Here is a 12913-nt window from a genome sequence, read left to right on the forward strand (position 1 = left end):
TTTTTTTTCTTTTTTCTTTTTTTTTTGGCTCATCCTAACTTTGTTCATTTTATAATGTGAATGTTAAAAAAGAGGCGGAATCTACATATTCAGAAGTCTACAAATTGAGAAAAGGTTTGGCAAAGACAGCAAATATGCCTAGCCCGTCCCTCTGAAAAAAAAAGAAAAGCAATTCACAGTTACCATAATCCTATGTAGGAGCACAAGTCTTACATAAACAATTTCATACTTAATGTATAACATGAAAACATTTTTTATTCAATAGCATATGTAGCCATGGGTCTGAAAAAGAAACATGTACAGCACAAGGAGAGTTGAGTATCACCTTCAGAGATAATATTAATCCATAAGACACGCTACAGGGCAGACTGACTATCGGAAGAGGGGCCTTAAAAGTCTACAGATACACCTGCCATCTTGTTACTGCATTGAACTTCATCCTCTGGAAAAGCTTCAGAGGAGACAGCTTTCAAGATGGTTAAAGCGATACAACAAGGAGTAAATAGGCATCAATAATCTTACTTTGCTGTTGACTGAAAAAGGGTTTATAAAATAACTGATATTCCAGGTTTCGAAGTACTCAAAATACGCATCATAAATTCACTAGAGATTCAAGAAGGATTCAGATTAATTGATGGATAGCTACTTATAGTTACTTCAAAAATGGTTCTTGGGCTTCCCTGGTGGCGCAGTGGTTGAGAGTCTGCAGGGGACACGGGTTCGTGCCCCAGTCCGGGAAGATCCCACAGGCCGCGGAGCGTGCGGCTGGGCCCGTGAGCCATGGCCGCTGAGCCTGCACATCCGGAGCCTGTGCTCTGCAACGGGAGAGGCCACAACAGTGAGAGGCCCGCGTACCGCAAAAACAAAAAACAAAAGACAAAACAACAACAACAACAACAAAAAATGGTTAGTAATTTTAGAAGAGCTATACTTTGGATATATCCTCTAAATTCTTGAGAGGTGGACGTCATAAGGAAAAGAAATCTATGTTTTTTCATGTCTTCAGTTTTGTTACCAGCATAAGGAAAAACATGCTGAACCAAAATGGTATGTAATCCAGCTTTCCACATGGGAAACATTATTCTGCAACTGTGAAAAACCTAAAAAAAATCACCTAGGGAAGGTGTGTAGGTACAATGTGGTTGGAAAGTTTTATGGAACAGTCATAAGCCACGGATTAGGGCTGTGCACAGCAACACGGGTGGAACTAGGTGGAACTAAGAACAGACATTGGGTTCAAATACTCTGATCCTCTCATTGTACCAAAAAAGCAAATAAGACTCGGGGAGATGAGGCCTGACCAAGGTCATACAGCTACTTACTACTGAATCATGACTAGAAATACCATCTCTGGGCTCTTCCCTTTTCATAGGACAATCTTTGGACCTAGTCCATAGAAAGATGAGAGACAAAATACTGTGACTATAAAGTCCTGTGGCATTTCAATAACAAGCTCTCCTTGGGAGGGCTACAAGAGATATCTGTGTATTCTAGGAAGATACATAAAAGTGAATGAATCTCCAGTACAGCAATACCCCAGACTAAAACCTATATTGCTGCTAAATTTGAAAAACACTTCCTGATACACTGCATTCAAATGATTTTTGACAGCAGCATTCATTGTCTCTGGGATCTTAGAATTTGGTAGAAAACTGGCTTTGTTTTCCTGTGCTAAAACTGTTTCTTTTCATGATTTCAATTTCTAGCAGTAAATGCTGGTTCACAGACATATTCAGGAAAGCACAGGTATGACGCACCCACTATGCTTTGGGATGATTTTTTTTTTTTTTTTTTACTCTAAAAGTAAAGCTGAAAAATTTCCTCCCAATGCTTTCCTATAACTCATTATAGTTTTACCAGAAGAGATTAACAAATCTTTGAAAGATAACTTCCAGCAGGTAGGTTTTTGTCTTGTTTGTTCCACTTATCTTTACCAAAATAATAATCTCATAAACATCTGTCTCCACAGAACCCTAAATCGTCTGGTAGGGAAACATAAAGATCATTCTAACCTAAGAAACTATAAACTATGTGAACACAGGGACTGTCGTTACACATCTGTACTTCTTTTATAGTTTTCATTCAATCTAACCTAGTGCATAGTAAAAACCTAGTTTTGAAGAAAAGCAATAAATTTGAAGCCAGGAAACTTTCAGTTTAATTCTTGGCTCTGCCACTGACTAGTTGTAAATCTTTTTTTTTTTTTTTTAATTGGGGTATTGTTGTTTTACAATGTTGTGTTAGTTTATACTGTACAGCAAAGTGGAGTTCCCTGTGCTATACAGCAGGTTCTCATTAGTTATCTATTTTATACATATTAGTGTGCATATGTCAATCCCAATATCCCAAGTCATCCCACCCTCTTCTTCCCCCCCTTGGTGTCCGTACGTTTGTTCTCTACATCTGTGCCTCTATTTCTGCCTTGCAAAACAGTTCATCTGTACAATTTTTCTAGATTCCACATATCTTGAACAGAATATTTTAACTTCTACAAGTCTCAATGACCTCATCTGAAAAGACCTCATCTTCTTAGATTGCACATCTCACAGGACTGTTGAGAGGATTAAATGAGCTAATGTATATAATCAAATAATTAAGCAAAAGACTCTAAGACTATAACGCTATAGGTGCTCAAAAAATGTTAATTTAATTTATTCATTGCTGGCATTCCAAACATAACTGTTAGATTGAAATGGACTGAATTCACCTCCCATTGAAATGTGGCCCAGTCTCCGGAGGAAGAGAGCAGATGTTTTTGCTGATTGACACGCTGCGTAGAATTTTGTGAAATGAAGAAAAAGCAAAGCTAGGAGAGGGAGCTGAAATCACTTGTAGAGACTACCTATAGTGGAATGTGGCCGCTAGCACACAAGGTAAGGTCCACAGAATGATGACTAAGTCAGTTGAAACAAAGCGTGTTTGACAAGGATGAAACATGTGTTGGGGAAACTCGGGACAGGATGAGCGCCACTAAAAGTTAGAAAGACCAAACTTGGCTGCTGACAGCTTCCAAGGATATATAACAACTAGGAAATAGCAACAGAACATGTAATCAGAGGATGCTTGACCTTGGCTAAGTGGATTATTCCAACAGGTATAATTAAAGACTGCCATATGGATTGCAGAGTAGATAGTTACCAATATGACTGTAATTTCAGAGGCATCAAAAGGAACCCACTGCCAAATAAATACCTCTCTCACCCAGACCTCAATGCTGAAATTACACTCTTAGACTATATCTCTGCTGCAATGCCTTGAATTATTAATAATGTATTCTTTGTTATGTAATAATTTATTATATCATTTTCCTAGATAAGACTTTTACATGGGAAAGAATGGGGAATAAATGAGGACCTTGGGTACTAGGGAAGGGTAGAAGGCAGGGGAGTGACAAAGGAGAGAGACAGATGTGAACCTGAGAAGCTACGGACTGGAACTATTAATGGCTTTTGGTTCATTAGTAGGACTTTCCTTGGAAAACGTAAGTACTGCCAGTTTGAGAGTCAGTCCTCAAACATGGACTAATAGTAGCTGTGCATTAAATGTAAAGTTATACGTGTTTTACAATATTATATATTTTTAAAATAATGAATGCCATAATTACCAACATTTGTCGACAACTGGCCCTGTACAAAATGTGTTACATACACTAGGCCCTGTGAGGTAGGTCTGTTATCATTCCCATTTTATATCTGAGAAAGCTTGGGTTAGGATGGATCAGCTAATTTGTCTGTTAAATGGCAGAGTCAGGACCCTGGTCACACATTATGACAAAGGGGAGCAAATGTAGACACATATGAACATGAGATCCATGTCTATACAATGTCATAGGCAACAGAATGAGAAGGTAGGTTCTTACAGAGCTATTTCTCTTCTAGCATGATGACAGCAACAAAAGTGCTTTCAGACACCTGACTTATAACCAGAATTTTTACACCCAAAAGTAACCTATCAATTATTAGACTACTTAGGCCCAAGCTGTTATAATAGTAAGCTAACTTATAATCATTGTTAATTATAAAACCATCACACGTTAAGTAACAATACAATAGCAACGAGGATAAACTATCCTGTACCAGGAAGAAACAGACTCATGCAGTCAACCTCAGGCTTACTTTCTCAGAGTACAGGCATATTAACAATCATGGATGTGTAAGCAAAGAGGTATAAATCTGGATGCAGGGACTCTTGCACATCAGCTAGAAGGAACTGAGATGACCAAGGGCTCTGCTTTTGCCAGATACCATTTCACATATTCACTAAAATAGTCCATCATCTGCTCTGAGGCAATGAAGCTGTTTAAGTTCTTATGTCTGCCCTGCTTCTTTCAGTCGCACCCAGCCGGCAAAATAATTTAATTTCAAGGTACTAAACAGGAATCTATTCTTCTGTATCTTCCTACAAAATAAAGAAAAGCATTATGGTATACTACTGTATCTATTTTTAAATGCCACCCAGAAATTCCATTTTCTGATAACCAAAATTCTTGCCACTGCCCGGCATCAAAGATGGTTTTGCTGTGAATAGCTATTCACCAAAATGATAGAGACTTAAAGTTCCGCCTCCAACCTCCTTGTTAACACTAGCGCTGTAAAGGTCTTCTAAGAATCATTCTGGGCTTCCCCAGTGGCGCAGTGGTTAAGAATCAGCCTGCCAGTGCAGGGGACACGGGTTCGAGCCCTGGTCCAGAAAGATCTCACATGCTGCGGAGCAACTAAGCCCGTGCGCCACAACTACTGAGCCTGTGCTCTAGAGCCCGCAACCCACAAGTACTGATCCCACATGCCACAACTACTGAAGCCCGCAGGCCTAGAGCCCATGTTCCGCAACAAGAGAAGCCGCCGCACTGAGAAGCCCGTGCACTGCAACAAAGGGTAGCTCCCGCTCGCCACAACTAGAGAAAGCCCGTGTGCAGCAACAAAGACCCAACATAGCCAAAATAAATAAAATAAAATATATAAATAAATTTATTAAAAAAAAAGAATCATTCTGAATTTTGATTCTGCTACGGGTAACATTTGTTCCCCATTTTCATTGTTTCCTTCCATTTGGAGAGATGTCCCACACATGCAACACTCCTGGCAGGCCCCCAAAGAAGGAACTGTGGTTTAAGTCTGCCCAATTCTGAAGAGTAGTATTAACAAGACTGCTTAGCTATGAGACCTGAGCATCACTCTATAACACAGCCTTTATGGTAATGGACTCAAGCACTGGTGTACAAAGACTGTTTGTACTGGCTTGCAAGAGCCAAGTGTGTGGATCTCTGCCCAGTTCCAAATTCAGTGGCATCACATTGGTAGCTTGAACCTGACCAAAGTGGCAGTACTTACACCACAGAAATCTATAGACACTAAAACCCAGCCCCTCCCCCACAAGTGTTAGCCACCTGCCAGTATACCACCGAATGGAAGACATATTTTAATCTTCACCTATCTAACTCCTGTGTTCACCTCGGTTGATAATGAACTCAGTAGGGGGTACCAGTTACTGCACTGTCCCAATCTCCAACAATTTCCAGAGGATTTTCTACTTGCTATTTCTCCCAATCATCAGGGAAATGAAAGGTTTTTTAAAAGGCTATCTGTCTAGTTCTGTATGTCTCAGCTCAAAAAGAGAATACATATAAAACCTTGAAGAATGGCCAGATTGTAAAGCAAAATAAAACCTACAACCATTTAAAACTTTTCTGGAAATTGTTCATAAAACTCTTTTCCTTGAAATAAGTAAAACAAGAGAAAAATAGTTTACTTTCTCATCTTTCCTGTAATATTTTATGTGACTTTATAACTTTAATGCATAGCCTCCTTTTTTATAAAAGATGTATATTCACCCCTGAAAAATCTGAAGCTGCAATTTTAGCAGATTCTGCACAGCGGTGGTGGTATTGCAGTCACGTGATCTAAATTACAGAGTACCTGCTCTGCCTGCAATTCTGACGCTTCCCTACTCAGCCTCCTACAGGGCTCTAGGCAGAAGTTTCCATCACTTCATTTACAAAAAAGATAACACTTTAATTAAAACAGCTGCATGGAAACAGCCATTGGAATTATTAATAATATTCTAAGGCAACTTTAAAAGAAAAGCTTGATTGAAATACAGGTCGTTTCCTTCTTCATTTTTACCTTTCTTCTTTCAAGCTTTTGTTAAAAGAATGCACCAAATCTTAACCTGTATACAAATGTACTATGGTCAGTTTGACCATCTGGGGCTAATGTGAAGTCACTACAGACTCCATCATACAGTGTCCTGGAGAGAATACTGAACAGGTAAAGACCTGACGTGTTACCCTAGATTTGGTGACACCACATTACCTTGGGTGGGTTCTGCAATCTGTGTGGTGTTCTCTCATCTATAATATTATTCTACAGGGTTTCTAGGCCCTTCCTGTTCTGGCATCCCAGGCACCCTCTCTCTGTAAAGTCTCAGCGGTGGCCTGCCAACCTCTGTCTCAGCTACAGGCATGTTACCATAACCTGCCATGCACTGTTTGAGTTAATTAAAGGGAAGTGATTACATTTTGCCTTTTAAACCTTTCTGAACTCCACGTTCTACCTCCCATCTCCACACGCAGTACATAAAATGGTGCGGTGCTATGGTACACGGCATCACTGAGCCTGTTCCCCCTGAAACCTCTGCTGTCAACATGTCTTCCCCACCCTTCGCTTCTCAAATAATTAGAAGGCAGTGAATTCCACTTAAAGCCTCCTGTTCCCCGAAGTCTCCGCCCCCTTTCACACTCAGGATGGGATCTTTGTTCAGTTTTCTTACAGCCACTTTGACGAGCTGACATATTGGCTCCAGACCCTCCGCCTTTCTCCCCCCACTCCCACCCCCCTATCCCACTCCTTCCCTTGATGAGCTGGAGAGGAACAGCTTGAGGTAGCTGTTTCAATTATAGGCTGCATCAGTTAAAGTGATGGTATTTTTTACATAGAACAGAACATCTTGAACCAAATTTAAACATGGTCGTTACTATCTGCTCATCTCGGTAAGGTTTCTGTGGGTCATCGTGGACTTTCTAGAATCACCAAGTCTCTAGGTTGGAGGGCCCCTGGGTGCCACCCGGTCCAGTTACCCATCTGATCCATAAATCTCCATGATGCCTCTGTCAAGGGGTCCTTCAGCTTCTGCCTGTGCCCACCCAGCAGCTGGAAACCCACCACCGGAAGGAGAGGCAGCTCTGGGACAACGCAGGCTTGCCTTGTACTCAACTTTTACATCTTATATCTAAACAGCGTTTGTGTATCTCTGAGTCTAAAATATATATTCTATTTCCATCCCAGTTTAACAGATGGAGGGAAATGGGGACAGGCAGGCTAAGTCGCTTGCCTAAGGACTCACATAAGTGTCAGACCTAGGATATGAACCTAGACCCACCCCTTAAGTCCCGAGGCTATACTGTCTCTATCTTCATAATGAGTACTGAAAATGCCCCCTTGATTCAATTTATTAAACCACTTTAAATATTTACCTAATTCATTTTTTATTTGCAAGTGTTCTCTGTGTCTCATTATTTACCGCTAACTCTCCACTCTTGCTTGCTACTGACTTCAAAAACAAACCCATTGGGCTTCCCTGGTGGCGCAGTGCTTGAGAGTCCGCCTGCCGATGCAGGAGACGCGGGTTCGTGCCCCGTTTCGGGAGGATCCCACATGCCGCGGAGCGGCTGGGCCCGTGAGCCATGGCCGCTGAGCCTGCGCGTCCGGAGCCTGTGCTCCGCAAATGGGAGAGGCCACAACAGTGAGAGGCCCGCATAACGCAAGAAAAAAAAAAAAAAAAACAAACCCATTCCAGCTCCCTCGGCCCCTATAATGAGAATGTTCACCTCCATCTCCCTCATTTATTCTAATCTTACGCACCCTTCAGGGCCTGGCTTAACTTCATCACCTGCAGGGACTCCTCCCAGCTACTCAATTCGACAATTCTTCTGCCAACAGAAACAAACGGCTTACTCACTCTTTCTAAATAATTATTCTTAATACCTGGGTTCTCAGTTTGACTGTAATCTCACCTACAAGGTAACTGATAGCTTGAGTTTTTATTAGCGCCCCACTGGCCCCATAGCAGTAGGTTAACAAACAGGCTGAACAATTTCAGAATACGACTCTGAATACCTTAAGGACGCTTCTGTCTTATTTCCTTTGAAAATGCTTTGGGGTGACAGATTCATCAATAACCTCATTTCTAGTCTGGGATAAATAAATCATTCTGAAACTCACCCAACTAATGTTGACATTTTCTCTACTTGATAGCAGGGCCTGAAACTTATCTCAGGGGGTTAGCTGATGCATTTCTGCAGGCTGACCACCAGAGGGCGCGCTTTCCTTTCTTTTCAAGGCTATCCAGCCCCTGACCCAGAGCCTTCAGAAATCTGAAAATCTACTTTGCAAAAAAGCTTTGATGACGCGGCTTCATCCAACCACCCATGCCATAATACAAAGAACCCCACATTATCCCAGTCTCTAGAAAGGAGAGGATCCTCGAACACCATCCCGTCTTAAGTATGTTCACTAAACAGATGGGCATCCAGGGACAAGAAGGGATGGGAATGGGGGGGATAGTACACCAGTAATACATCCCAAAGCCCACACCTTCCCCTCCACATTCAGTAGGACACCTTCATACGGCAGTAGGGCTGAGCACTGGACAAGCCTTTAGATGTCTCTCCTCCTTAAATTCCAGGCAGATCAGTTCTTAGCCAGAGAGGCTGGGGGTGGAACTCTATTAATATCCCTTATTCACTGCAGTGCCCCAAATATCTTGAGAACCAGATTTCCTTTCCCACGTGAAGACAGCCTACCATAGTTCTTTCCTAAATCCCTGACAGTTTTACAAGCAGGGTGGTGAGTGGCCTTTCTTTCTTTGAAAAAGCGTATATAAATGTACCTATTCATAGAAATCTGACAGAGCTGACACCTGGTTCTCCAAAAATGTAGCTTCACTCTAACCACATTCCACTGACATTTATAGAATATGATTACTTTTGATAGTGGGGAACAAAGGGGGAAGGGTAATCAGAATTGTAAAGCACACACTTTCATCCAAAGTTTCCCCACTGCAAAGTGAACCGTTATTTTCAGGATAAACGTGCAGTACCCAAATGTAGAATATTTCTTCTCTTCCCTTTTCCTGGGAAGAGATGCTTTGCCTCTCCCTAGTGGACCTCACACCTGCTTCTCCATATGCTCTTTCTTCACTAGACATTCCTCTTCTTCCAGACCTGCTGACGTGCACGTCCAGACAGCCACACAAAGCTAATGGTTCTCTGAGAAGTGACAAAGTGCTTTTTGAACAGTACACAGGCCTGCTCTCTTAAGTGTTGGGGAAAGGCCATCAAATTCTGGGCAGGATGCAAGTCAAATTTGACATGTTGAAAGTTAATGACTTTATTGTGCTTCATGGTTTATATAATTCAGTCATAAGCCATGGCAGGTTGGGCACATTTTTTTCAGACAGTTAAGAATTAGGAGGACTTGAGGCTGTCAGCTTTACCAGATGGTCATTAACTGGAAACACGCTATTTAAGCAAGGTACACTCAAGGGGGAAAAGGCTCAGAGAGTTTCATTCGCCATGAAACTCTACCTCTTCATACCTACCTCTCAGGCAGAGGTGAGCGTCGCAGAGAAGGAAGGTGTGCTGAGGGAAAAAGTTTGTCTTACCTCTTTCCTAGCTGCCCTCGGCAAGGATGAGGTGGCAACGTGCACACTGTGAGGATTCGACTAACAACATCAGAAATAAAGTAACTGTGCCAACAGCACAGAAATTCATTTCCACGTGCGATACTCTTCACAACATGCTATGAACTTGAGACCAAAAAGGTGAGAAGAAACTGGGCACAGAATTTCACTGGGGCAAAGCTGAGAGTGGGGATTAAGCAGGGATAAAAAAAAAAAAACAGTGAAGAGATGATGCGGGGGGCAGGAAGGCAGACCGCAGAGGTCTGAGAGCAGCGAGGGAGTTTCTGAAAATTAACTAAATGCATTTTATCTACTTCCACTGACCATAAGTGGTTTCATTTTCATTGTAACATGTTCAAGGGATTCTGTCCAGGACCTGAGATTCCCTCAGAGTTGTTGGGAATCTCAACACTTGTGTTTAATGACATACCAGGGAACCCAGGGTACAAGACAGGTAAGATAAATGGACTAATGGAAGGATTGCATCTTATAACCACCTGTTTATGAGCAAAACCCAGTCATAAAAGCAGCTGTAAGCAGAAAACACAGAAACATTATTTTGTCCTTTTGACATACATTATAGTCTTTAAACCCCATAACAGCAGCAAAGATTGTAAAGAACTGATTGTAATTGTCATAATTAACCGCATGCACTTCTCCACTACATCGTACAGCTTTGCAACTGGTAGGTCCGATCAGGTATAAAAGAAAACAGAGCTTTTGAAATCTCAGGAGATGGAGGAAACGACCCTTATCCAATCCCTCTCATTCTAAATTACTATTGGTAGAGGCAAGATAATTCCCCAGCCATTTCAAATACGGGAAACATTCATAGAGAGGACACAACTGGCGTCTAAAGTCATATTTTGCCATTTTGGATGTGATTTGGAATGGGGGTTGGAAAAGAATGGAAACGATGATCAGATAAGATGTGTATGAACACGGAAGCAGATGTCCTTGTAGTCGTTTCTTGGAAGATGTGAAATGGCTGTATGAAAAAAAAAAGCAGTCGTGTCTTAAAGAAATAAACTTACCTGGAAACTCTGAAGACCTCTAAAGGGCTGGTTGAGTAAAAGCAAAAATCTCAGTCTCTTACACCCAAACACACACACACACATAACATGCTCATACGCTTCTGGAAAATTTGGACTTAATATCTTCATTACTTTTTTTTAAATAACTCAAAGTAATCCAAAAAAACCAAGATATGAAATAATAAAAAATTCTTCCTTTAGATTGGAGAAAGGAGATAGACAGGATAGTGATAGGATTCAGCTACAGAGTGTGAGATTTTAATTTAGGAGCTAATATTCAGAAGAATGTAAGTTCATGGGATTTTAGAGCTGGAAGACACCTGGCTCATTATGTTGCATCCTGCCTATTCCAACTGTCACATCAACTTTACTATAGTTCGCAGAATGAAATATTATGCATATTCAAGGTCGACATTCTTTCCATAAGCAAGAAGAAGGAGCAGAAGCCAAGGGGGCCAAAGTGTATGAGTAGGATGAAGCAAGAATGAGACCAGAAGATAGTGAAAAGGTGTGACTGCAGAAATTAAAATGACTAAAAGTAAGAATTTGCAGAGGAACACATTAGGAGGTTAAATTTTGAAAAACGCCTTGACTTTAATTATGCTATACCTATCTGTGAATGTTGGCTAAATTTCTTCACTTGTCTCCTAATTCAGAGAGACAGAGCTATTCCAAATCACAAACAACTCAATAAAATCAATGCCATGTATTACCACAAAACTCGGACATTATATTTTAGTCATATTTTTTTGATGAGTGTTTTTACTTCTAGATGTAGAAATTACAGTTCAACTAAGAAAGAGCCTGGAATATGAATCTGTAAGTACATAACTCAAATAAGAATTCTGTAAAATGTGGATGATAACTTCTATACTGCCCTTATAGTTTCATTCAGCCAAAGATTGTTTCAACAGATTTCTTTCTGCAGGCCTGTGACAGCAAGACATCACTGGTTTGTTACTCCAACTATCACTCATTATTATTTAAAGAATTTGACATCACATAGTAATATGTTATCAAATATGCTAGTGGGTAGGAAGCAGCAGAAAGCAGACAGAAGGGAATTATTATTAAATGAGGCATAGCTAACATATAATGGTCATCTGAATATAAAACCATTTTTTGGCTATTCTATGCATAATGGTGAACTAAATATAAAACCATTTTGTGGTTGCTCAATAATATTTTTTCAACCAAGTCATAAAACTTTAGCAAATACTGACCAAATATAAGTCAACCTTACCTTTTTCTTTTTCTTTTTTTTTTTAAGTGGTTAGCCAGTTTATACACCACACTGGTAGTAGAATCTAGGCTGGTTCTCTTTCCACTGAATCAGGTACCTGCCTCTTTTAATATGATAATCTTCTAGGTGTGATAATAATCTTCTAGAAGCAGATTTCAACTTGATATCAGAAAATTACTCACAGAATTCACTCAAAACGTTAGAAGCTGCCTTAGAGGTAGTGAAGTCCCCAGGACTGGAGATGGGGCTGGGAAAGGCAATGGGACATGGGTGGAAGGGCACAGGGACCATGGAGCTAATGAGGCTTGACAGTCAGGGCTCTGTACTTGCATGGCTCCTCCTTAAGATCTTAGGAGGGGCCCCAACAATGTATTAACATGGTGATATGTTTTTGTAATACTTGCAAAAATAAGACATTTAAAAATTCTTTTTCTTAAGGAGGGCCCCCCAGAATTATATAAGTTTCAGGCCTAGATCCACTCCTAGGTAGCACACAGTTTTGCAAAGCACTAGGCAAGGTGACCGGAGAACCTGGGTTCCAGTCGTGGTACTGCTTTGGCCCAAATGGGCAGAATGGCACTTGCTCTGCTTCCCTCACAGGGGGTAAAATCACAAATGTTAAATGGGCTGAAAAACATAAAATGTGAAAAAAATATAAATAAGTAACATAACTTAGATTTCCTGTCTGTGATATGGGATAATCACTGCTGCTTCTCATGGTCATTGAAGATAACACATCAAAAAATGCGTCCTCAGCGCATTTTCCTGTCTCATTTCCCTCTGCTACAACTTCCTCTTTTCCTTCCTCTAGCCCCTAACCCCCAACACTCCTGCCACTAGAACACCTCATTTGTCATTATATGTTGCCTCTTTATATATATATATATATACACACATATATGTGTGTGTGTGTGTGTGTGTATATATATATATATATATATATATATATATATATATA

At 40.7% G+C, this 12913-nt stretch overlaps 1 protein-coding gene across 1 annotated transcript in view; it reads right to left on the reverse strand.

The window, feature by feature from the left end:
• The window catches only part of NRXN3 (neurexin 3), a 782346-nt gene that overhangs the window by 122794 nt on the left and 646639 nt on the right, over window positions 1-12913 (reverse strand). The window lies entirely within an intron of this gene.

The sequence above is a fragment of the Lipotes vexillifer genome, unplaced genomic scaffold (genome assembly GCF_000442215.2).
Source record: "Lipotes vexillifer unplaced genomic scaffold, Lipotes_vexillifer_v1.1 scaffold542, whole genome shotgun sequence".
In the NCBI taxonomy this organism is placed as follows: Eukaryota; Metazoa; Chordata; class Mammalia; order Artiodactyla; family Lipotidae; genus Lipotes; species Lipotes vexillifer.